A 25,678-nucleotide genomic window follows, 5' to 3' on the forward strand; every position below is an offset into this window, starting at 1 on the left:
CCAGTGACAATGGGGTGCTTCTGCCAGTCCTGCCCAGTGAGGCTCACTTCAGCCTCCAATACACTCAGCTCTTGGGACCCCCCTGTCACTCCCGAAATGCAAATGGACTCTGACCCTTTGAACTCTGATGGCATTAAGGTACACTGTGCACCAGTGTCCACTAGAGCTTTACACTCTTGTGGATCTGACGTGCCAGGCCACCGAATCCACACCGTCCAATAGACACGGTTGTCCCTTTCCTCCACCTGGCTGGAGGCAGGGCCCCTCTAATCCTCGTCAGAGAATTTGCTGCTCACCTGCTGTAGAAATGACTTGGAGGTCCCCTCCAGAGGATCGGAATCAAGATCAAACTGCTTACCTGGCCTGGAGAGCTGGCTGCTGGAAACTGGAGCGGCATTTTTCCTAAGAGAATCCCCTTTGGTGATTGTTTTACCTCGCAACTCACACACTCGTGCCTCTAGACTTGAGGTGGGTTTTCCATCCCACTTCCTCATTCCTCTCCGTGGTCACGCAGGTAAAACCACAGGGTGCCCCGGGGTGTGTAGCCTCTCTATTCCCTCTCCTGAGCAGAGAAACGCTTGCCCCTAATAGCCGAGATGCGGGCCCGCACAGGTGGGGAGTAGGACATATCCTCTTTGAATTGCTGGAACTGCCGGGACAATTTATTCATAGTTGAGACAAGGGAGGAAGAGAGACTTTCCTCATATTGCCGGAGTCTGACAGCCACCTCATCCACTGTTGGTGCCTCTTTACCTTTCCAGTTTACTACTGCCAGTGAGTTGGCATATGAGGATGGTGCGCTCCGCACAAACTTCCTCCACATAGATGCTGTGCACTGGACTTCATCTGGGTCTGTGGGTACCTGCTCATCGTCTGGTTCACGGTAAACCATCTCCCGCACAGTTAATTCTCTCAAGTACTGAATGCCCCTTTCCATATTGGTCCACTTGCCAGGATAGCATACAAAATCGTCACTGAAGGGGTACCTCTCCCTCACGCCTGACAGAAGTCTCCTCCAGAGGCTGAGGACTTGTTCCTTCTTCCCAATGGCCTTGTCAATGCCCCCATCCCTGGCCAGGGATCCCAGCTGCTTGGCTTCCTTGCCCTCTAATTCCAAGCTGCTGGCCCCATTATCCCAGCACCGCAGCAGCCAGGTGACAATGTGCTCGCCTGGGTGGCGGCTGAAATCTTTCCGCGTGTCTCGCAGCTCGCCCAGGGACAGGGACCGGGTGATGATCTCTGTCTCCCGTGATGACCCTGGCTCATCGTCATCCCTCCCGGAGCGATCTGCTCTCTTTGCGTCTTTCTTTGCTTTTACGGGGGCGACTGCTACCGCCACAGGTTGGTTATTGGGCTCGTCCGCTATGCCTGCAGCTGGAGCTGGGGCTGGAGCCTTTGCCGTGCCCGCCGGGGGAGCCGGGACCACGCCAGTGGCTGCAGCAGCGGTGGTGCCGGTCGGAGGGGCTGTGACTGCCTGCTGGACTGGAGGGGCTGCAGGGCCGGCTGGGGGGGCAGTGCCAGCCGCAGTGCCTGCCGCTTCGTTTTCCCCCCTTTCCCCTTTAGGGAACTGAACACTGTTGAACAGGGAAGCTCGGTAGGCGTGGGCCAGACCCCAGCACGTTGTGGTGATTTGTGTCTCTGGAGTTCCCAGGGTGGCAGCACACTTTTTGCAGGTATTTTACTAGTTTGTCGGGATTCTGTATCTGGTCAGGGGTGAGTTTAAAAAACACCGGGGGTGCCCACTGCCCTAGGTACTTTCCCATGCTGTCCCACAGACCCAGCCACTCACAGCTATCCGGCCCCAGGGCAGGTCTCTGCACAATGTTCTTAACTGCTTGCTTAACCCTAAACAAAATCTGAAGCCCATTCAGGAGGCATAACAAAAGGAGAGTGCTGCCCTGAGCATCCCACGGGTACTCGAAATTCTCAAAAGCCCTTAGGACCAGCATGAAGGAAAGAGTGGGGGCGAAAAAGTGGGGGAAGGAATCCCCTTCGGTATTCCCCACAGGCTGGGTTTGATTATTAACAAATTCTAAGACATAGGATCCGAGGTACGGACATGATCGTAGTGCCGCATGCAAATACAAGCCTAATTTCATGCACAGTGATGTCATCATCTCATAAATCGATATCAGACAGTACAGCAAAATCATCATCCTGGTCCTTTACCCCAAGGTAATGAACAGCATGGCAACGAACAGATACAGCAAATAAGGATTCAAAAACCACAGCCATCTGATCAAAGACAGAAACATTTTTACTGGCGACTGTTTAACTAACACAGCAAATACGTACAACAAATTATAACAAAATCTAAGAAAGCTGTTTTAACACCCGCTGCTCAGCCCTGCCGTTATCCCTGCCCCACGCTTGGGCGCCAATTGAATGTTTTGGTTTTGGCTGCCGCCGGCAACAAAAGTGCCACGCGGCCGCCCCTCCCCCGGCCGCGGTGCGGAGGAGAATGGAAAGAAACAGGCAGAAAATGGGTGGGTCGGGATAAGGGCAGTTTGACAGAACAGCAAACAAAGGGAAACAGTAACAACAACGATACAGATAAGGAGAAAACACAACAACGAACCGCACAGAACCGCTCTCCCGGACAGGACTGGCGCCGCGCGCTCCCGAACCGCGAGTGAGTTCCCGCCGCGCCACCCCCCCCACCGGAACCCAGCATGACGGCACATGGTATGGAAAACCTGGCTCTGTTTGGCCAGGTTGGGGTTGGGTCAGACCACCCGGCTGTGCCCCTTCCTGGATTCTGGTGAAAACTAACCCTGTCCTGGCCGAACCCAGGACAAACAGCTTTCCAGGCTAGCCTCTTCCTGGTATAAGATGTCTTGAGACGCTCGTATATTCGGGTCTGGGCTGTGGCAGGCGCCCGGCAAAGATCCCCTAGGCTACATTTGAAGTTTGAGGTGTCAAGGCAAGCAAGCAGCCCCAGTCTCTGTGTGCCTGTGTGAGCAGTGCCATGGGTACATGAGGCTGAGAAACAGCTTTCCAGGCTAGCCCCTTGTGGGTGCGAGCTATCTGAAGACATGCTACCTTTTGGGGCAGGGCTGCTGGAGGCGCCCGGCAGGGACCTCCGGGACGTTTGAAGTTTGAGGTGCAAAGGCAAGCAAGCACTCTCAGTCTCTGTGCGCCTGTACAAGCAGTGCCACGGGCAGATGAGGCTGAGCAACAGCTTTTCAGGCTACACACTTTTTGGTACGAGATATTGATGTGGGAAATTGACAGTTAGTTCGATTTTGCTATAGCTTTAGTTTAATTTTGTTATATAACTTTGCATCTGTGTTAAGGTAAGAGTTAAACACTGTTAATTAATTTAGTTCTGCTCTTTGTAATCTTGCTAACAAGGACTGTTGTGGCTCAAATGTAGCTAACAAGGACTGCTCGCGAGACAGACGAAGAGAAACAAGGACTGATAACCAGAACTGTGTTGTCTGTAAGAAGCAACTCTCTAGCTGAAACTGGTTCTGTGGTTTGGGACTCAGCCAACACAGACAACTCAGGAGTTTTTGAGCCAAAACTGAAAGCACACAGCGAGGAAGACTACGAGCCTTCATCCTAAGACCCCCACAGACGACCACCATACGACACTGCGCAAGTGCTAAAGGGGGGTGGAGTATGATAATGAATTCCTAGAAATAATTACAATAGTCCAGCCTACTTAGATAAGCTTTGTAATAAATAGGTGCATGCTTCGTGACTCGGTGTGCAAGTTAGGAGGAGCGAAACCCCTTGCACCCGGTGCCGCAATAAACACACCTGCTTTATAACTCTCTGAGTTGTGAAGTTTGATTCCGCACGTCAATTTGGCGACCCAGATGGGATCCTCTCCGTCCGGCTGCGGGATCTGCTGAGGACGGGACTCCTCCAGGCGCCCCCGAGATTTCTCGGGAGGACTCCCCTACTCACCCAGGTCACCGCGGGGACAGACAAGGACCATCTCCAGCGGACCAGGTATGTTTATACTGTAAGGGGATACCTGTAAGTCGTGAGGAGACGTCCCACGCGAGGTAAAGAGCATTGGTGCTCGCCCCTGGGTTAGGGGTTTGAGGTCCCCATAAGATGGTGGTGGGGGTTCGAGGTCCCCGTAAGGTGGTGGGGTAAGGCTTGTAATTCTTGTACCTCGACTAATGGTAACTTGGGTTCTCCTGACTGCGGTAGCAGGAGTTATATTTGGTATTGCCATGGTTATTGTTATATGCTGTAAAAATGCGGTACCGTGTGTTGTGTGAAGGATCATACCATCTATCACTATTATAACACCTAAAAATAAGGCCTTGATGTTTGTATGAAGTGCCAGGCTAGCCCCAGAATGTATGTGTATTATTGTGCTGTTATTGTGTGTTAAAAGTGCTGGGTGAGTGATTGGGCGAGTGAGATGCAGCCTGGCTGCAAAGTGAGTGCAAAGTTCTGATCCGCAGTTTCGTGTTCTCTGCAAGGAGAGCAAGCCGGAGACTAAGGAAGCGTGTGGCAGACTGAAACAGTGTTACTTGAATCAAGTATTAACCCTTGGTGTTCCGTACATGGGGATTTTTCATGTAACTCGGTTTTTAAGTGTTTTGTTTGTGAGAAAAACGTTTGGGTACTATTTAGAGACGATTGTCAGCGTACATAATGTGGAAATTGGTCTGACTGGGACAGGATTGATTGCTCAGGTGGACTTTAGCAAGCGATTTGAGGAAATCTAGGAAATATTAAAAATCAGTGAAATTCGGGCAATAAAAGTATAGCTACAGAATTCTTGTTATTACATGGGAAGGGACATAGGACAGAGTAGCACTGTGGTCCCTCAATGTGGAGCTCGTACTAGCTCCTGTCCACTTTGTCACTGCTGTTGCCTATTTGTTCACACTCAGTCTTCAAAGTGTTAGGAGAACGTTATTTTTGTCAAATGGAAGACAGGAGCTTTATGTTAATAATTGTCTTGAATTTAGGTGTATTTGCTGTGGGGTGAGTACACCTCTGCACCTTCTGCCTTGGATAAGGTATTAGTGCTGTCGGTTTAATCAGACTGTATTCCTTAACTAGCAAGGGAGGAAGACAGGGAAAGTTCTTGCATGATACACTAGGAGAGCAAACCATTAAATGAGTAATGAGAGGTAAACAAAGTGGAGAGACAGTGAAAAAGAGCCTTTTAGGCTGTATTTTGGCTCACTGGAAGGATATAGGAGGACCACCAGGCAGGAGTGTGAACAAAAGGACCTTAATAAAGTATTGTAATCAGTGATGGCTTTGGTATAAATTAGATGATGAGGACAATAGCCCTCTAATGGAACCCTAAATTATAATACCTTGTTGCAATTGATGTTATTTTTGAGAAGAAAAAAGAAGTGGGATAAGGTTTCGTATGCAGCCCATAACTATTTCTCGGTGCTTAAAGTACAGAAGTTTGGTTAAGAGTTGGAGCTGTCGGTGTTAAAAGAATTTGTTTAAGTGCAAAGTTGGTTTGTCGCATGTTGATTGAGGGGCAGAGAGGTGGACGTGGTAAATAATGGGGATTTCACAGAGCAGAGAGATACGGAAGAAAAGCCCTTTGGGCTGTATTTTGTATAAAATAAGAAAGAAGAACAAGGAAGTTGAAAGGATGTTGCTCAGCGTGTATTATAGGGCAGAGATGTACTAAGTTGGATAAAATGAAAGATCCTGGAGGGATCATGTATCTGACCTACCAGAACATTATTCATTGGGCAGTCAGCAAGTGATGCAGAAACTGAGAGCGGCAGACAGCAGGAATTTGGAAAATTTACTAGACGAAGCGTGGAGAGTGTTTAGTAACAGGGAGGAGGAGGATCAAAAGAAAGATAAGCAGATGTTGTTAGCAGCGTTACAAGAAAGTAAAAGAAGCGGATGTTAGTAGCGGTGTTACAAGACAGTGAAAGATTCAGACGTGAAGGACCTGAGAGGCCCTTGGAAAGAAACCAATGTGCGTGTTGTAGGCAGAGGGGACATTAGAAAAATGAGTGTCCAGAAAGGCAGAGCAAGAGGAAAAGAATACAGGCCCACATCAAGGAGGATTGACGGGGACCTGGGGAATCTACCCTAGCGGATCCACTGGTTGTATTAAAGCTAAGGAAACGGCAACAGAGTGTGGAGTTTTTAGTTGATACTGGAGCAACATTGTCAGTTTTAAATCAGGCATTGACACCTGTAGATGATGACTTTGTAACGGTAAGGGGAGCTACTGGCCAAAGTGAAAAGGCGTACTTTCTAAAACCTCTTGAATTCAAATTAGGGAAACAATTGGGGGTACACAAATTTTTATATATGGCTAATTCGCCAAGACCTCTATTAGGACGAGATTTATTGGAACAATTAAAGGCAGAAATAAGATTTGACAAAAGGAAAGTAGAGCTCTGGGTGGGAAGTGACCAGCTAATTAAAGTTTTGAGTTTGGCCCTCATAAATAACTCTGCTGGCTCAGGAGTATCTGAGGAAGTCCAGAACCAGGTATACCCAGGAGTAAGGGCCACAGAGACACCAGGAAAAGCAAAAAATGCCTCTCCAATAATAGTCAAACTTAAGCAAGGAACACGGCCTGTAAGGATTAGAGAATATCGTCTTAGAATGGAAGACAGGGAAGGAATTCAACCAGTGATCAACCGGTTCATCAAAGATGGGTTATTAATAAAGTGTGAATTAGAATATAACACTCCCATTTTATCTATTAAAAACCGGATGGTAGTTATCCAATAGTACAGGATCTCAGGGCTATCAAAAGAGTTGTTAAGGATCTGCAAGCTGTCGTGGCAAACCCATACACATTATTAACTAAATTGATACCTGAATTGGCCTGGTTTACCGTCCTAGACTTGAAAGACGCCTTCTTTTGCATCCCTTTAAGTTAGAAAACCAGTTGTTGTTTGCATTTGAATGGAAAAACCCAGACTCCGGAAGGAAGACACAGCTGACATGGACTGTGTTACCCCAGGGGTTTAAAAATAGCCCCACTCTTTTTGGAAATCAATTAGCTAAAGACTTGGAACAATGGGAGCGACCCCTTGGAACAATATTACAATATGTAGATGATCTATTAATAGGCACTGAAATGAAAGAACTTTGTATAATATGGACAATCAGTCTGCTAAATTTCCTTGGACTTAACAGCTATCGAGTTTCTCCACAGGAAGCCTAAATAGGTTGACAGCAAGTAACCTTTCTCGAGTATGAGATAGCTGTGGGCCAATGAACACTGGGGACAACGAGGAAGGAGGCCATCTGTCAGACCCCTCGACCACAGACACCTAAAGAGCTCCGCACGTTCCTGAGAACGACAAGATGGTGTTGCCTATGGATATATAATTACGGAATCTTGGTAAAACCACTCTGTGAGCTATTAAAATCTGACAAAAAACTGCTCATCTGGAATAAGGAAGCAAAAAGAGGATTCCAACAGCTAAAGAAAAGGCTGATGGATGCCCCTGCTTTGGGATTACTAGACACTACTAAGCCCTTCTGGCTGTTCTCTCATGATAAGTAGGGAATAGCCCTAGGAATCCTAACCCAAAATCTGGGACCATATCGGAGGGCGGTGGCATACTTCTCTAAACAACTTGATGAAGTAAGCAAGGGTTGGCCTCGCTGCCTGAGGACAGTAGCAGCAGTAGTGCTGAACATTCAAGAAGCACGTAAATTTACACTAGGCCAAAAGATTACAGTACCGGTATCTCATACTGTATCAGCAGTATTGGAGGTGAAGGGAGGACACTGGCTCTCACCACAAAAGTTTCTTAAATGTCAAGCTATCCTGGTAGAGCAGGATGATGTGGAAATAGCGGTTACTAACATTGTCAATCCAGCATCTTTCCTCAGCAGGACCACAGGGGAACCAGTATCGCATGACTGCTTGGAAACGAATGAAGCAGTCTATTCCAGCCAACCTGACCTAAAAGAGGAGCCACTGGAGGACGCTGAAGATTGCTGGTACACTGACAGAAGCAGCTTCGTTCGACAAGGAGTCCGCAAAGCAGGATACGTGGTAACCACTACAGATCAGGTAATCAAGTCCAAAACCCTTGCCCCAAACACCTCAGCTCAAAAGGCAGAAATAATAGCCGTAACTCGAGCATTAGAACTAGCTAAAGGCAAGAAAATTAATATCTGAACGGACTCTAAATGCGCCTTTGGGGTAGTCCATGCTCATGGAGCTGTGTGGAAAGGAAGAAGACTCCTATCTACCCAAGGAAAACATATAAAACATGCCGAAGAAATTCTTAAGCTCCTGGAAGCAGTGCAGCTACCCGAGAAAGTGACTATCACGCATTGTAAAGTTCATCAGAAAGGAGACACCGCTCAAGAACTGTGCAACGCCATGGCGGACTGCGAGGCTAAAAGAGTAGCTGAGAAGAGTGAATTGGGGGTGCAATCTTTAGTCCCAGACGGTAAAGTACAAATTGATTGTGAACCCAAGTATTCTAAAGAAGATCAAAAATCAATTGAAGACCTAGGGGGAAAAATAGAGAAAGGTAGGTGGGCAAAGACTCCACAAGGTAAAACAATAATACCATTTGCATTGTTATGGGCCGTAGTTATGGCAGAACATAGAAAATCTCATTAGGGAACAGAGGCCCTGTATAAATATTTGAACTGGCTGATAGTCGCCCAAAATCTATACACTACTATCAAGCAGGTAACACAACAATGCGGGGTTTGTTTACAGAGTAACCCTAAGACAAGACCTAAAGCTTAGCTAGGACAAATCGGGAAAGGTAATTACCCAGGACAGCAGTGGCAAATTGATTTCTCAGAAGTGCCAAGAAAAGGGGGGTTTTGATACCTGCTAGTCTTGACGGATACCTTTTCAGGATGACCAGAAGCATTCCCTTGTCGAACTAATAAAGCTAGGGAAGTAACCAAGGTACTGTTGCAAGAACTAATACCGAGATTTGGGGTTCCTGCGGTAATCTCGTCAGACAGAGGTTGACATTTTATTGCCAAGATCATTCAACAAGTTAGTAAACTTTTGGGAATAGATCGGCAATTACATACCCCATACAATCCAAAATCAAGCAATCAAGTAAAAAAGATGAACCACCTAATTAAACTGCAAATTGTAAAATTGGGTCAGGAGGCTAACTTGTCTTGGTCCCAATCATTGCCATTAGCATTCCTGAGAATTAGAACCAAACCCTGAACCAAAAAGGACTAAATGCTTTCGAAATAATGTACGGGAGGCCCTACATTGTACAAGCAGGAACATCAACTCAAGTTGGGGATGAAGTATTAACCAGCTATATAGTAAGTTTGCAGAAGCAGCTTCGAAAAGTAGAGGAACTGGTCTTAGGAACAAGAGCCCGAGGTCTTGATGGGCCTGTACATAATATTGAACCTGGTGACTATGTATATGTCAGATCTCTTTTAGATTCTCCACTAGAACCGAAATGGGAAGGACCGTTCCAAGTGCTGCTGACATTCCACACAGCAGTCAAGATTAAGGAACAGACATCCTGGATCCATCATACAAGAGTGAAGAAAGCTCCTCAGCAGCAATGGAAAATAACGTCCACTGGACCCCTGAAGCTCCGCATCCAAAGACGCTAACATGGACTAACCAAGCTAAGCTAAGAACCTTTGCAATAATGTGGGTGGTAACTGTGCTGAAACCCATGAGAGTTAATACTTGGGAATGGCCTTGGTCAAAAGCCTATTTTTGATATACAGGAATTATGAGAAAAGACTTAGCGGGAATGAGTCTAGCAACTGTCATCATATATGACAACAGGGAATTGCAATTACATGAATCAGAATGGAAGCATTCGATGCATAGACGGAAGGTTGATAAAAGGAAAACAATCCATATAGGTTGCAGAATCTTTAGTACTAGCAGTAGAAAAAAATTTCCCTCCTTTAACCCAAGTTACTACGAGAAGATTTTCTGAACAAAGAACAGAACCCACAATAGGTGGGGAACATTGTGCATCTGATGTTTGTTGGTTCAATTTTACTATAATTCAGTCAGTATCTGTTGTCTGTTTAAAGAGCACTGGCAGAGGAGACAGAGCGTTATCATTTAAATTTGTGTTGGACATATCACAGGAAAAGATTTCGACTACGGCTATACCTGTGCCCATCACGGTGTCAACTTCTCCTACACCCCAGAAAATGACAGCACCTTATGTATATGAAGTGGGCCCCTATATAGTTAAGCGTATGGGCAAATGGAAAATGATAGTTCATTAAAGAAAGTGGAGCTAATAATGATTCTCACATCTCAAAGGAGAAAAAGGGATACAACGGGCTTTGTGGGAAGGGGTTTAAGAATTTTGAACAGTATAGATTCCGAGGTGCTGGCGAATAAGTTGTCCACCATTACGCAAGATTTAAGTAGAATACAACACGTTACGATCGTCACTCTTAGCCAGAGGTAATAACCAATATCTCAAGTCAGAGGTACTACCCCAATGGGAAGGGCTAAATGAGAAACATAAGTTAAAACAGTGACAGTGTCAAATATTTTGCCAAAACCCTTAAGGAGGGTAACTTTATAGCAAAACAATTTGCAAAAGAAGAAAGAAAAGGGGGGACATGATGTGGGAAATAGACAGTTAGTTTGATTTTGCTATAGCTTTAGATTAATTTTGTTATATAACTTTGCATCTGTGTTAAGGTAAGAGTTAAACACTGTTAATTAATTTAGTTCTGCTCTTTGTAATCTTGCTAACAAGGACTGTTGTGGCTCAAACGTAGCTAACAAGGACTGCTCGCGAGACAGACGAAGAGAAACAAGGACTGATAACCAGAACTGTGTTGTCGGTAAGAAGCAACTCTCTAGCTGAAACTGGTTCTGTGGTTTGGGACTCAGCCAACACAGACAACTCAGGAATTTTTGAGCCAAAACTGAAAGCACACAGCGAGGAAGACTACGAGCCTTCATCCATAAGACCCCCACAGACGACCACCAGACAACACTGCGCAAGTGCTAAAGGGGGGTGGAGTATGATAATGAATTCCTAGAAATAATTACAATAGTCCAGCCTACTTAGATAAGCTTTGTAATAAATAGGTGCATGCTTCGTGACTCGGTGTGCAAGTTAGGAGGAGCGAAACCCCTTGCACCCGGTGCCGCAATAAACATACCTGCTTTATAACCATGAGTTGTGAAGTTTGATTCCGCACGTCAAGGTGGCAAGGCAAGCAAGCAGCCCCAGTCTCTGTGCGCCTGTGCTAGCAGTGTCATGGTCAGATGAGGCTGAGAAATAGCTTTCCAGGCTAGCCCCTTCTAGGTGCGAGCTATCTGGAGACGTTCACACTTTCGGTGCAGGACTGCTGGAGGCACCCGGAGGGACCCCTAGGCTACATTTGAATTTTGAGGTGGCAAGTTAAGCAAGAAACCCGAGTCTCTGGGCGCCTGTGCGAGCAGTGCCATGGGCACATGAGGCTGAGCAACAGCTTTCGAGGCTATCCCATTCTTCGTAAGAGATATCCTGAGACGTTCGCATATTCGGGTCAGGGCTGCGGGAGGCCACTGCCTAGGACCCCCTACGATACCTTTGAAGTTTGAGGTGGCAAGGCAAGCAAACAGCCCCAGTCTCAGTGCACCTGTGCGAGCAGTGCCATGGGCAGATGAGGCTGAGCAAAAGCTTTCCAGGCTGGCCTCTTCTGGGTGTGGGCTATCCGGAGACTTTCGCTTTTTCGGTGCAGGGCTGCTGGAGGCACCGGGCAGGGACTCCCGGGATTTGTTTGAAGTTTGAGGTGGCAAGGCAAGCAAGCAGCCCCAGTCTCTTTGTGTGCCTATGTGAGTGTAGGCGTGGGTTACGGATCTGTTGTAACGATGTGACCCCAATATGGGTATGATCGTACACCTTTATTAGTCAGGAAAACAAGGTTTATATAGCAAAACTATTACAGCATCTGAATGGTTAAACCCCCAACCCATATATAGGCAAAACTACTGCAACTCGCTGTGATTGGTGCAGAGCTGCATCTCGAAGTGAAAACAGTACTGTGGCAGGAAACAGCAACGTGGCAGGAAGGAAGTGACAGTGTGGCAGGAAACGGTGACGTTCCCCCCTGCTCCAGTGTCCCGAGCTCGTCGCTCTGCCTTCCCAGCAGGGTTCCGTGTCAGCCGCTCCCAAGGCTCACTTCCGGATCAGAACCTGGGTTGCTCAACGCACCAAGCTATGTCCCTGCTCATCCAGCCAGGACTCCACAATTCCCCCTTTTTGTTTTTTGAGCAAGCCAGGTTTGCTTCGTCATCTTGGAGAGAGCCTTTTTAAGACAGCTAAAGCAAATACATATTATAATTCCAACAGCAAGTAACACGATACATATACGCAAAATTTCTATAATTAAACCGTTAAGACAAGCGGGCAGATTACCAAAGAGCGAGGTGAGAAATCCATCAAAAAAAATCCCTGGTTTTGTTGTATTTGATTGGCGTGCTGGTCAAGCCATTGTAATTGCTTGTGGATGGACTTACTATGATCGGACAAGTTCATACAGCACATGCCTTCGAAATCCTCACAACCATGTCCCTGGGCCAGCAGTAAAAAATCAATTGCAGCTCTATTTTGCAATACTGCATGTCGTAGACTACTCTGATCTTCTAGCAGGGACTGCAAGACTTTTGTGGTAACACTGGCTTGCTTCTCTGCCCAGCGTTCAGTGTTCGCCAATCTACTTCTGTAGCAGTGTTCCGTGTTCGCTACTTTCGAGGTCTATCTCCATTACCAAGCCTGGGTTGCTCAACAGCACCAAACTATGTCCCCTCTCGTCCAGCCAGGAATCCACAATTCCCCCTTTTTGTTTTTTGAGCAAGCCAGGTTTAATTGATGAGGTTGTTGATGATGATGAGAGCTGACATAATTTTGGTCTTCAGCTTCACTTTTTCAGAGGCCCACACAAACTACAATACTAACAGATATAAGAACACAAATGCTAATTGAAGACATAGAGATGTGAAGTGCATACCACAACCTGCTGGATATAAAGAAAGATTAAATTAACTTGAGAATGATACATACTGATGGTAAATCTGTTACCTAGCATATGGGTGTAGATTGATTTACTTGTATTCAATTTTCTTGCTGGATTTACTTGTATCCAATTTTCTTCCTGTGTGGACGGTGGGACTAAAGTACCGCTTGACCACAACATATCATTATTGTCAATGGGAGCAGATGCATCTCATCGCGTTAGGCGTCGAAATAGCAGTGTATCAATAATATGAGCTCAGTGAATTTGCACTTCGGTTATAGGTATACTTATCACATATACAAACATCCATAACATTTAGTATTGGCTATCGATATTAATTACCTAGGTTAAGATCAATGTATCTAGAATTATGACTCATTAACTATATAGGCTAAAATTAATGTACATAAAAGCATAAAGATGCAAACATCACCACATCTATTCCCTGCTGCATCAAATGCTTCCGAAATTTTGATAAATCAGAGTTCAAATACAACAATCTAAAGTCAAAAACCAGAAATAGTCAATACCTGCAGAACTTACCAAACCAAAAGACACAAAACAGTTAGTTATTCCAGACAAATCCGTTAGATCACAGAAACCCAATAAATCCATCAGATCACAGAAATACAAGCACTGCAACATAAAACCACACGTTCATGGTCGCGACCACACACACACACGCAGGCACACCAAGTTTTCAGCATAAATCCAAATATTGCAAAGACAGGACTTACAATAATATTCAACATTTACCAGACAAATTCCCAAGCTTCAGTTTCAGGAAGAGTACTCTCTTTTCAATTCTGGATTAGAAAGGATGCTTTCTCTTCTCGTCAGGGATATAGCTCAATGCTGTGAAGCTTTTACTATGACTAACAAATAGGCAGCAAGAAACAATACTGGAAGAATGCCTTTGCCTTATTAATGGTTCCTGCTCATAACTTTTTGGTCCAGTGATCAGAGGTTCTCCCCGAGAATCCCTCGGTGCCGGCTGGAGGTCCTGCAATCCCTCGGACCATTGAAGTTCAAGAGCAGCGTCCTACCTGGGTACCCAAAATCTATTACTAGAAAGCAGCAAAATAATTAACTTCCTAAAACTTAATGTTGGAGTTCTAGAAAGCAGGCATTCTTTACTGCAGTACTGAACGCACAGGGAATAGCTCTACTCAAATGTGTGTACCAAAAAGACACTCTTACTAGATATTTATGCCATGTTAACATACATAATCATTACATTTCTGCAAAGTACTTCTCATTCTCCATTTCTCCCCCTTTTTTTTTTTTTTAATATATATATATATTAATGTCTTTTGTACATGCATATTGGCACCTCTGGGCAGTCGTCGGGAGCCCTCAGGTGAAGGTTTATACTTTTCCTCACGGTGTCTGCTAGTTGACCTTTGCTCTTGTGCAGACGCAGTTCTGAAATCGCGTATACCGTGTTCTCCAAGATTGCTTCGTTATACAAAAGCTGTTGTGGAAGATAATTGCCAAATATGCAAGGAATGTATTAATTGGTGTGGGTGGTGCACCCACTGCAGTCATCAGAGTACTTGCGTTTGCTGCAATATTTTCAGTGTTCCCTGTGTAATAGGATCATCCAGAGTGGATCTCTTCTGCTTCCATGTCAGAGGTTGCTCCCTGAGAGTGAGCGTGGTCACCTCTGGCATCGGATTCTGCGTTACGTTCTTTCAGCTCATGATATAGCTTCACATATATTGCAGGTAACCATCGAGGGCCTGTTGAAAGAAGAACACACGCATACCCTCTTCCCCACATTATTAGTTCTATAGGACTTGTCCATTGTGATTCCCCAAATTCTTTATACCATACTTTTGGTCGAACCACAAATGGAGGGACCATCCCGAATTGACGGTCAGCTGCTGTTGTAAATAATTGATCATCAGAACGATTTTAAAAATTAAGTACATTAACTGTTCCTGTGGGGTAACACTGCCCATAGGATTCCCCCTTTTTTGTTTATTTAGCATAGCTTTGAGGGTCCCGTGGACACTTTTGACAATGGCTTGTGCAGTAGAAGAATGTTGTATACCTGTAACATGTTGTATACTCCAGTCCTGTAGGAAAACAGAAATTGTCCGTGAAACGTTCCTTTTCTCCCATATGTGCCGTGGCTACCAGAAATCCTGAGAAAGTATCCACATTAACATGTACACAATGCAGTTGACCAAATGTTGATATATGTGTAACATCACTTTGCCACAACTCATCAGCTCGTAAACCACGAGGGTTCACTCCTGCACACGATGGTACGGGTGTAATACATTGACAGTCAGGGCATGCATGAACATTTGTTGTGGCTTGCCCCTGGGGCAAAGCAAATTGTTTATGCAAGGAAGAGGCATTTTGATGAAAGAAGTCATGACATAATCAGGCTTGCTTGAAACTGTGTGGCAGTACTGCTGCCATTGTCAATTTATCTGCTACAACTTTTTCTTCAGTTATTGGTTTTAGTAGAGTAGTATGTAACTATATATGCATTATAAAATACACACGTACATGATTTTCTAATTTCAATAGCAATTGCATCTGCAATGTGTTGAACAATATTCACAACATATGCAGAATCTGTGACAACATTGAGTGGTTCAGTCGAAAACAATTCAAAGACGTGCAAGGCCACTGATAGCTTAACAATTTGTGTGGATCCTTCAACGACTAAAATAGATGATTGCTAATCGGATGAATTTGTTTGTTTCCGAAACACTGTTCGTGCTCCTTTAATAGGAACAGAAACACATCGGTGTTTTGGCTGCAATGAAATTTGAGAGAGGGAATGTAACAGCTTATGTTGTGGAAGGGTATAACGTATGTTATTTAAATAATCAGCTAGAGCGGCTTGCAGTGATAAGGATTCACTGTTTAAAGCCACAAAGTCATCTTTAGCCAGCAGCAGGCAAATAGTATCAACTTGCTGACAGTGATTCCAACCTTGTGCTATTAAGGACACTATGATGTGTACCTTTGAAGCGAATGTTTTCATGGGCGTATGAGACAAAAAGATTCATTCCAGATTCTTCAACTTCTGCGTGTTAACACACCACTGATCGAAAAGAGGGTAAGGCTGTAAAACAAAACCTTCATAAATGATATACAAATTTGTTGGCAATTCAACATTAATTCTGAAGGTAAAGGCAATTGGAATTCTATCTGAAATCTTTTGTAAAACAGTTTTTGCTTTTGGCATTGATCTTCAGGAAAATAATAAATCTGAGTCCCTTTTGACAAAGTAAATAGAGGGGACAACTCTTCAGTCATAATGTCAATATTTTCACCTTTCAGCAGAATGAATAACATCATCTAGATAGACCATCTGAACCTTGGAAAGATAATAAAGTCCAGCTGTTTGTTCACAAGGAATTCTACTGCAGTAATTGAATTGCATACATTTTTTGTAACCAAGTCCTTGCATGTCAGAAAGATGGTTCTTGCCGCGCCGCTTCTGGGCTGGCCGGGACGGGCCGGCGCACTGGGATCGAGGGAAGGGGGGGGGGGGAAAAAGGTTGGGGGGGTTGGGGGGGAACCGTGCCGCCGGTTGCCTGGGGGGAGCCATGTGCCCCACCAGGTGTAAGGTTTGCTGACCCGTTCGATGCGGTGACTGCTGGCGTGGCGGCTGTACAGCGTCTGAGGGACTGTGCAGTTTTATGTTGGAATTCACCTCGTTTTGATCTCAGGTCGGGTACGCCAATTGCTGTCGAGAGACCCTGTTGTGCACTTTTGGGATGCCGGATTTTTACACCCCACTTCCCATTTCTCTGGATTCAAAGGATCGTCAGGTTTTGGCAGATTTACTTCCCGCACTTCTCATGTTCGGTAGGACTTTCGTCGTATGTAGGGTTAAATTTCAACAGACTGCTGCTCTGTCCTTGCTTTTGAGATAAGGACAGAGGTATAGCAGCTGCTTCTAAGATAGTCTCTGTAAGTTTTAGAGCATTTAAAGCTGAGTGCACTGATTTCCAAGTCATGATTTTCTCAGGGATTTTAAACTGCAAGACTTTGTTCTTTCAAACTTCACTGTAAAAAATTCTTTAATGGAGCCTTCGCTCCTTTTCTCAGTGACTGTCCCATTCTCCAGCGAGCCGGGGGTGGGGGAAAACAGACCTGATTCCTGCTCAGGGTCTGTTAGACCCAGCCCCTGCTCACGGCTTTCTTCAGGTGGTAACTTAGTGGCCACTCCTCCGGCCAAACACCTGTACTTACGATTGTCATCCATTAACCTGTTGCACAGGACAGGCTAAGGCTTGTGTACCTCTGATAATGGCGGCAACGCTCCACTGTCCATCTAGGATGGCATCTGTTATAACACTGCTCCAATGGGTAGGTGTGATCCGTGCCAGAGGCCCAGCTAAACATCTCGGAGAGGAAGCCTCATTTTCCCGGTGGGGGGGTTGGTAACGATTGACATATGCTGGAACTGCGAGCTCTTGTCTTGAAGATGCTGCAAAACTGACTGCAACAGATCGCATGGGGTTTTTTTTTGTTGTTTTTTTGTTGTTTGTTTTTTTTTTTTTTTTTTTTGCAATTCGTTCTGGCCGCCATTAGAGGGCATCGGGAGTGGAGACACCTCACTGGAATGTGGCAGGGGTGGATAGAGAGGAGGGGCCAATGTTGCAGGCCGTGCCCCAGGAGGGGCCGATGTCGTAAGCCGCGCCCCTTCTCCCTCCCTCTCTGGGGGTGGTACTAGCCTCCCCTCTTCTGAAAGGCAGCCGCTCCTCCCCTCTTCCGGAAGACAGTCGCACTTCCGCACCCGACTCCTCCCCACGGGGCGGTCGTACTACCACGTCCGGCTCGCATTTCGAGTTGATGTCTCTGGCAGCAACTTCCGGTGGGCCCCCCCACTCTGTGCCGAGACCGGAACCGCATGCTACACTCGCTTGAATCTCGGCAATTGTGTTACAAGTGATCCCAGTCATCCCTCTAACGGCAGGTAGCCCGAAAACCTGTGATAATGTCCCAGGCTTAGGCGCGTGATCTTTCCCGGGCTCCGGAGCTAGCATCTAAGCTGCAGCACACGCCACCTCTCTTTCAGCTTTCATGGCTTTTAAGGTGTGTAATAGTGTTCGCCAGAGCTCGCCGACAGCTTTTATCTCCATTTCCTCCTTGTCCTCCCCCGTTATTGTCCTTTCCCACATCGTCTCTCCTAACTCTTGCCATTCTGAGACGGAAAACAGTAGCGGGGTATCCGCAAAGTGACCCCATCGTTGCCCCAGTTTAATCAACTTCATGAGTTGGTTTGCCATTGCATCTATTCCTCTCTTAGAGAGAATACCGACTAGCAATGTTGCCGCAGCATCCACCTCCATGCCTGCGACCCCGGCCTCCACGTTAAAATTTAGCTGCGCCAGGCAGACCCAGTGTGGCTCGAAAATCCCTGGGAGTCGGCCGTCCGTACCTGCCCTGCGCGTCCGCAACCAAGCAGGACCCTCCCAGCCGTTACTCCCACGCCCCCCTCTCAAGCTGCTCACCGCAGACCGAGGGCCTCCTGCAGGGAAACCGTCCATCCTCTGCTACCAAATGTTGGCGTGGGTTACGGATCCGTTGTAACGATGTGACCCCAATATGAGTATGATCGTACACCTTTATTAGTCAGCAAAACAAGGTTTATATAGCAAAGCAATTACAGCATCTGAATGGTTAAACCCCAATACATATATAGGCAAAACTACTGCAACTCGTTGTGATTGGTGCAGAGCTGCATCTCGAAGTGAAAACAGTACTGTGGCAGGAAACAGCAACGTGGCAGGAAGGAAGTGACAGTGTGGCAGGAAACAGTGACGTTCCCCCTGCTCCAGTGTCCCGAGCTCGTCGCTCTGCCTTCCCAGCAGGGTTCGGTGTCAGCCGCTCCAAAGGCTCACGTCCGGATCGGAACCTGGGTTGCACAACACACCAAAATATGCCCTCTCTCGTCCAGCCAGTACTCCACATGTGAGCACTGCCACGGGCAGATGAGACTGAGCAACAGCTTTCCAGGCTAGCCCCTTCCTGGTAAGAGAGGTCTTGAGACATTCGCATATTCGGGTCAGGGCTGCGGGAGGGACTTGGCAGGGAGCCCCAAGCTACGTTTGTACTTTGAGGTGGCAAGACAAGCAAGCAGCCCCGGTCTTTGTGCGTCTGTGCAAGCAGTGCCATGAGCAGATGAGGCTCAGCAAGAGCTTTCCAGGCTAGCCCCTTCTGGGTGTGAGCTTTTTGGAGACGTTCGCATTTTTGGTGCAGGTTTGCTGAAAGCACCCGGCAGGAACCCCTAGGCAGCGTTTGAGGTTTGAGGTGGCAAGACAAGCAAGCAGCCCAAGTCTCTGTGCGCCTGTGCGAGCAGTGGCATGGGCAGATAAGGCTGAGCAACAGCTTTCTAGGCTAGCCCCTTCTGGGTGCGAACTATCTGAAGACATTCTACCTTTTGGGGGTGGGCTGCTGGAGGCGCCCTATAGGACCCCCCAGGACATCTGAATTTTGAGGTGTTAAGTTAAGAAAGCACTTTCACCCTCTCTGCGCCTGTACGAGCAGTGCCATGGGCAGATGAGGCTGAGCAACAGCTTTCCAGGCTATACAATTTTGGTCCGAGATATTCTGAGGCGTTCGCATGTTCAGGTCAGGTCTGTGGGAGGTGCCCGGCAACGATCCCCTAGGCTAGGTTTGAAGTTTGAGGTGGCAAGGCAATCAAGCAGCCCCAGTCTTTGTGCATCTGTGCGAGCAGTGCCATGGGCAGATGAGGCTGAGCAACAGTTTTCAAGGCTAGTCCCTTCTTGGTAAGAGATATCTTGAGACGTTCGCATGATCGGGTAAGGACTGCTGCAGGGACTCGGCAGGGAGCCCTTGGCTACGTTTGTAATTTGAGGTGGCAAGGCAAGCAAGCAGCCCCAGTCTCTGTGTGTCTGTGTGAGCAGTGCCATGGGCAGATGAGGCTGAGCAACAGCATTCCAGGCTAGCCCCTTCCTGGTAAGAGATATCCTGAGAGGTTCGCATATTTGTGTCAAGGCTGCGGCATGTGCCCGGCAAAGACCCCAGAAGCTACGTTTGAAGTTTGAGGTTGCAAGGCAAGCAAGCAGCCCCAGTATCTGGGCGCCTGTGTGAGCAGTGCCATGGGCACATGAGTGAGCAACAGTTTTGCAGGGTAAACCCTTCTTGGTACGAGATATCCTGAGACATTCTCATTTTCGGTGCAGGGCTGCTGGAGGCACCTGGCAGGGAGTCCCGGGATACCTTTGAGGATTGAGGTGGCAAGGCAAGCAAGCAGCCCCAGTCTCTGTGCGCCTGTGTGAGCAGTGCCATGGGCAGATGGGGCTGAGCAACAGCTTTCCAGGCTAAACCCTTCTTGGTACGAGTTATCCTGAGACGCTAGCATATTTAGGACAGGGGTGTGGCAGGCGCCTGGCAAATACCCCCTAGGCTACGTTTGAAGTTTGAGGTGGCAAGGCAAGCAACAGCCCCAGTCTCTGTGCGTCTGTGCGAGCAGTGCCATGGGCAGATGAGGCTGAGCAACAGCTTTCCAGGCTAGCCCCTTCTTGGTAAGATATATCCTAGACGTTCGCATATTCGGATCAGGGTTACCAGACGCCCCCGCCAAGGACCCCCTAGGATACATTTGTAGTTTGAGCTGGCAAGGCAAGCAAGCAGCCCCAGTCTCTGTGCGCCTGTGTGAGCTGTGCCATGAGCACGTGAGGCTGAGCAACTGCTTTGCAGGCTAAAACATTCATGGTAAGAGACATCCTGAGATTGCTGGCATATTCGGGTCAGGGCTGTGGAAGGAGCATGGCAAGGACCCCCTATATTACGTTTCAAGTTTGAGGTGGCAAGGCAAGCAAGCAGCCCCAGTCTCTGTGCGCCTGTGCGAGCAGTTCCATGGGCAGATGAGGCTGAGCAACAGCTTTCCTGGCTAGCCCTTTCTTCGTAAGAGGTATCCTGACACGTTCGCATCTTCAGTATAGGTCTGCTGGAGGCACCCGGCAAGGACCCCCTATGATAAGTTTGAAGTTTGAGGTGGCAAGGCAAGCAAGCAGCCCCAGTCTCTGTGTGCCTGAGCGAGCAGTGCAATGGGGAGATGAGGCTTAGCAACAGCTTTCCACTCTAGCCCTTTCTGGGTGCAAGCTATCTGGAGACTTTCGCATTTTTGTGCAGGTCTGCTGGAGTCACCCTTCAGGGATCCCCAGCTACGTTTCAAAATTGAGGTGGCAAAGCAAGCAAGCAGCCCCAGTCTCTGTGCGCCTGTGCGAGCAGTGCAATGGGCAGATGAGGCTGAGCAACAGCTTTCCAGCCTAGCCCTTTCTGGCTACAAGATATTCGGAGACTTTCGCGTTTTTGTGCAGGTCTGCTAGAGTCACCCTTCAGGGATCCCCAGCTACGTTTCAAAATTGAGGTGGCAAGGCAAGCAAGTAGTCCCAGTGTCTGTACACCTGTGCGAGCAGTGCCATGGGCACATGAGGCTGAGCAACAACTTTCCAGGCTAGCCCCTTGTGGGTGCGATCTATCTGGAGATGTTCGCATCTTCAGTGCAGGTCTGCTGGAGGCAGCCGGCAGGGATCCCTGGGCTACGTTTGAAAATTTAGGTGGCAAGGCAAGCAAGCAGCCCCAGTCTCTGTGCGCTTGTTCGAGCAGTGTCACGGGCAGATGAGGCTGAGCAACAGCTTTCCAGGCTAGCCCCTTCTTGGTAAGAGATATCCTGAGACGCTCGCATATTCGGGACAAGGGTGCGGCGGGCACCCAGCAAAGACCCCCCCGGCTACGTTTGAAGTTTAAGGTGGGAAGGCAAGCAAGTAGCCCCAGTCTGTGTGCGCCTGTGCGATCAGTGCCATGGGCAGATGAGGCTGAGCAACAGCTTACCAGGCTAGTAAATACTTGGTAAGACATATCGTGAGACGTTCGCAGATCCATGTGAGTGCTTCGGGAGGCCCCCAGCTAGGACCCCCTAGATTACGTTTGAAGTTTGAGGTGGCAAGGCAAGCAAGCAGCCCCAGTCACTGTGCGCCTGTGCGAGCAGTGCCATGACCAGACGAGGCTGAGCAACAGCTTTCCAGGCTAGCCCCTTGTGGGTGCGAGCTATCCGCAGTCTTTCGCAAATTCAGGTGATGGCTGCAGGAGGCCCCCAGCACAGACCCCCTAGGCTACGTTTGAAGTTTGCGGTGGCAGGGAAAGCAAGCAGCCCCAGTCTCTCTGTGCACCTGTGCGAGCAGTGTCATGGGCAGATGAGGCTGAGCAACAGCTTTCCAGGCTAGACCCTTTTTGGTAAGAGATACCCTGAGATGCTCGCATATTCGGGACAAGGGTACAGCGAACATACGGCAAAGACCCCCTAGGGTACGTTCCAATTTTGAAGTTGCAAGGCAAGCTAGCAGCCCCAGTCTCTGTGCGCCTGTGCGAGCAGTGCCATGTGCAGATTAGGCTAAGCAACAGCTTTCCAGGCTAGCCAATACTTGGTAAGAGATATCCTAAGACATTCACTTCTTCAGTGCAGGTCTGCTGGAGCCACCCGTCAAAAACACCAGGGTTACGTTTGAACTTTGAGGTGGCAAGGTAAGCAAGCAGCCCCAGTCTCTGTGCGCCTGTGCGAGCAGTGCCATGGGCAGATGGGGCTGCACAATAGCTTTCCAGGCTAGCCCGTCCTTGCTAAGAGATATCCTGAGACGTTCGCATATTTTGGTTAGGTGTGCTGGAGGCACCCCTCAAGGACACCAGGGCTACGTTTGAAGTTTGAGGTGGCAAGGCAAGCAAGCAGCCCCAGTCTCAGAGCACCTGTGGAAGCAGTGCCATGAGCAGATGAGGCTGAGCAACAGCTCTCCAGGCTAGCATATTCTGGTTGCGAGCTATGTGGAGACGTTCGCATATTCTTTGCAGGGCTGTTGGAGGCACCCGTCAGGGACCTCCTGATTACTTTTAAATAATGAGGTGGCGAGCCAAGCAAGCAACCCCAGTCTCTGAGCCCCTGTGCAAGCAGTGCCATGAGCAGATGAGGCTGAGCATCAGCTTTCCAGTCTAGCCCCTTCTTGGTAAGAGATATCCTGAGACGTTCACATTCTCGGTGCAGGGCTGTTGGAGGGACCCGGCAGGGAGCGCCAGGGTACGTTTGAAGTTTCAGGTGTCAAGGCAAGCAAGTAGCCCCAGCCTCTGTGCGCCTGTGCGAGCAGTGCCATGGGCAGATGGGGCTGCACAATAGCTTTCCAGGCTAGCCCATCCTTGGTAAGAGATATCCTGAGACGTTCGCATATTTTGGTCCGGGCTGTGGGAGGGGCCAGGCAAGGACCCCTAGGCTACGTTGGAAGTTTGAGGTGGCAAGGCAAGCAAGCAGCTCCAGTCTCTGTGCGTCTGTGCGAGCAGTGCCATGAGCAGATGAGGCTGAGCAACAGGTTTCCAGGCTAGGCCCTACTTGGCAATAGATATACTGAGACGCTCACATTTTAAAGGTCAGGGTTTTGGGAGTGACCAGCCAAGGACCTCCTAGGCTACGTTGGAAGTTTGAGGTGGCAAGGCAAGCAAGCACCCCCAGTCTCTGAGCGCCTGTGCGAGCTATGCCATGGGCAGACGAGGCTGAGCAACAGCTTTCAAGGCTAGCCCCTTCTTGGTAAGAGATATCTTGAGACGTTCGCATATTAAGCTCAGGGCTGTGGGAGGGACCAGGCAAGGGCCTCTTGGCTACATGCGAAGTTTTAGGTGGAAGGGCAAGCAAGCAGCCTCAGTCTCTGTGTGCCTGTGCTTGCAGTGCCATGGGCAGATGAGGCTGAGCAAAAGCTTTACAGTCTAGCCCCTTTTTGGTAAAAGACATCCTGAGACATTCGCATATTCGGTGCAGGGCTGCTGGAGGCAACCAGCAGGGACCCCCGGACTACGGCTGAAGATTGAGGTGTCAAGGCAAGCAAGCAGCCCCAGTCTCTGTGCGCCTGTGCGAGCAGTGCCATGGGCAGATGAGGCTGAGCAACAGCTTTCCAGGCTAGCTCTTTCTGGGTGCGAGCTATCTGCAGACGTTTGCATTTTCGGAGCAGCACTGCCGGAGCCCCCGGCACGGACAGCCTAAGCTACATTTGAAATTTGAGGTGGCAAGACAAGCAAGCGGCCCCAGTCGCTGTGCACCTGTGCTAGCAGTGCCATGGGTAGATGAGGCTGAGCAACAGCTTTCCAGTCTAGCTCCTTCTTGGTAAGAGATATCCAGAGACATTCACATTCTCGGTGCAGGGCTGTTGGAGGCACCAGGCAGGGATCCCCAAGGTACGTTTGAAAATTTAGGTGGCAAAGCAAGCAAGCAGCCCCAGTCTCTGTGCGCCTGTGCGAGCAGTGCCATGGGCAGATGAGGCTGAGCAACAGCTTTCCAGGCTGTCCCTTTCTTGGTAAGAGACATCCTGAGACGTTCGCATTCACGGTGCCAGGCTGCTGGAGGGACCCTGCCGGGAGCCCCTAGGCTACGTTTGAAGTTTGAGGAGGCAAGTCAAGCAAGCAGCCCCAGTCTCTGAGCCCCTGTGCAAGCAGTGCCATGAGCAGATGAGGCTGAGCATCAGCTTTCCAGTCTAGCCCCTTCTTGGTAAGAGATATCCTGAGACGTTCACATTCTGGGTGCAGGGCTGTTGGAGGGACCCGACAGGGAGCCCCAGGCTACGTTTGAAGTTTCAGGTGGCTAGGCAAGCAAGTAGCCCCAGCCTCTGTGCACCTGTGCGAGCAGTGCCATGGGGAGATGGGGATGCACAGTAGCTTTCCAGGCTAGCCCATCCTTGGTAAGAGATATCCTGAGACGTTCGCATATTTACGTCAGGGCTGTGGGAGGGGCCAGGCAAGGACCCCTAGGCTACATTTGAAGTTTGAGGTTGCAAGGCAAGCAAGCAGCCCTAGACTCTGGGCGCCTGTGCAAGCAGTGCCATGGGCAGATGAGGCTGAGCAATAACTTTCCAGGCTAGTCCCTTCTGGGTGCGAGTTATCTCGAGACGCGCGCATATTCAGGTCAGGGCTGCGGGAGGCCCCCTGAAAGGATCCCGTAGGCTACGTTGGAAGTTTGAGGTGGCAAGGCAAGCAAGCAGCCCCATTGTCTGAGCACCTGTTCAAGCAGTGCCATGAGCAGATGAGGCTGAGCAACAACTTCCCAGGCTAACCCCTTCTTGGTAACAGATAAACCGAGGCGCTCGCATTTTCAGTGCAGGGATGCTAGAGGAACCGGGCAGGGAGCCCCGGGATACGTTTGAAGTTTGAGGTGGAAAGGAAAGCAAACACCCCCAGTCTGTGTGCGCCTGTGTGAGCAGTGCCATGGGCAGATAAGGCTGAACAATAACTTTCCAGGCTAGTCCCTTCTGGATGCGAGCTATCTGGAGACGTGTGCATATTCAGGTCAGGGCTGACAGAGGACCCGTGACAGGATCCCATAGGCTACGTTTGAAGTTTGAGGTGGCAAGGCAAGCAAGCAGCCCCAGTCTCTGTGCGCTTGTTCGAGCAGTGTCACGGGCAGATGAGGCTGAGCAACAGCTTTCCAGGCTAGCCCCTTCTTGGTAAGAGATATCCTGAGACGCTCGCATATTCGGGACAAGGGTGCGGCGGGCACCCAGCAAAGACCCCCCCGGCTACGTTTGAAGTTTAAGGTGGGAAGGCAAGCAAGTAGCCCCAGTCTGTGTGCGCCTGTGCGATCAGTGCCATGGGCAGATGAGGCTGAGCAACAGCTTACCAGGCTAGTAAATACTTGGTAAGACATATCGTGAGACGTTCGCAGATCCATGTGAGTGCTTCGGGAGGCCCCCAGCTAGGACCCCCTAGATTACGTTTGAAGTTTGAGGTG

Source organism: Opisthocomus hoazin, chromosome W (assembly GCF_030867145.1).
Source record: "Opisthocomus hoazin isolate bOpiHoa1 chromosome W, bOpiHoa1.hap1, whole genome shotgun sequence".
NCBI classification, from domain to species: domain Eukaryota; kingdom Metazoa; phylum Chordata; class Aves; order Opisthocomiformes; family Opisthocomidae; genus Opisthocomus; species Opisthocomus hoazin.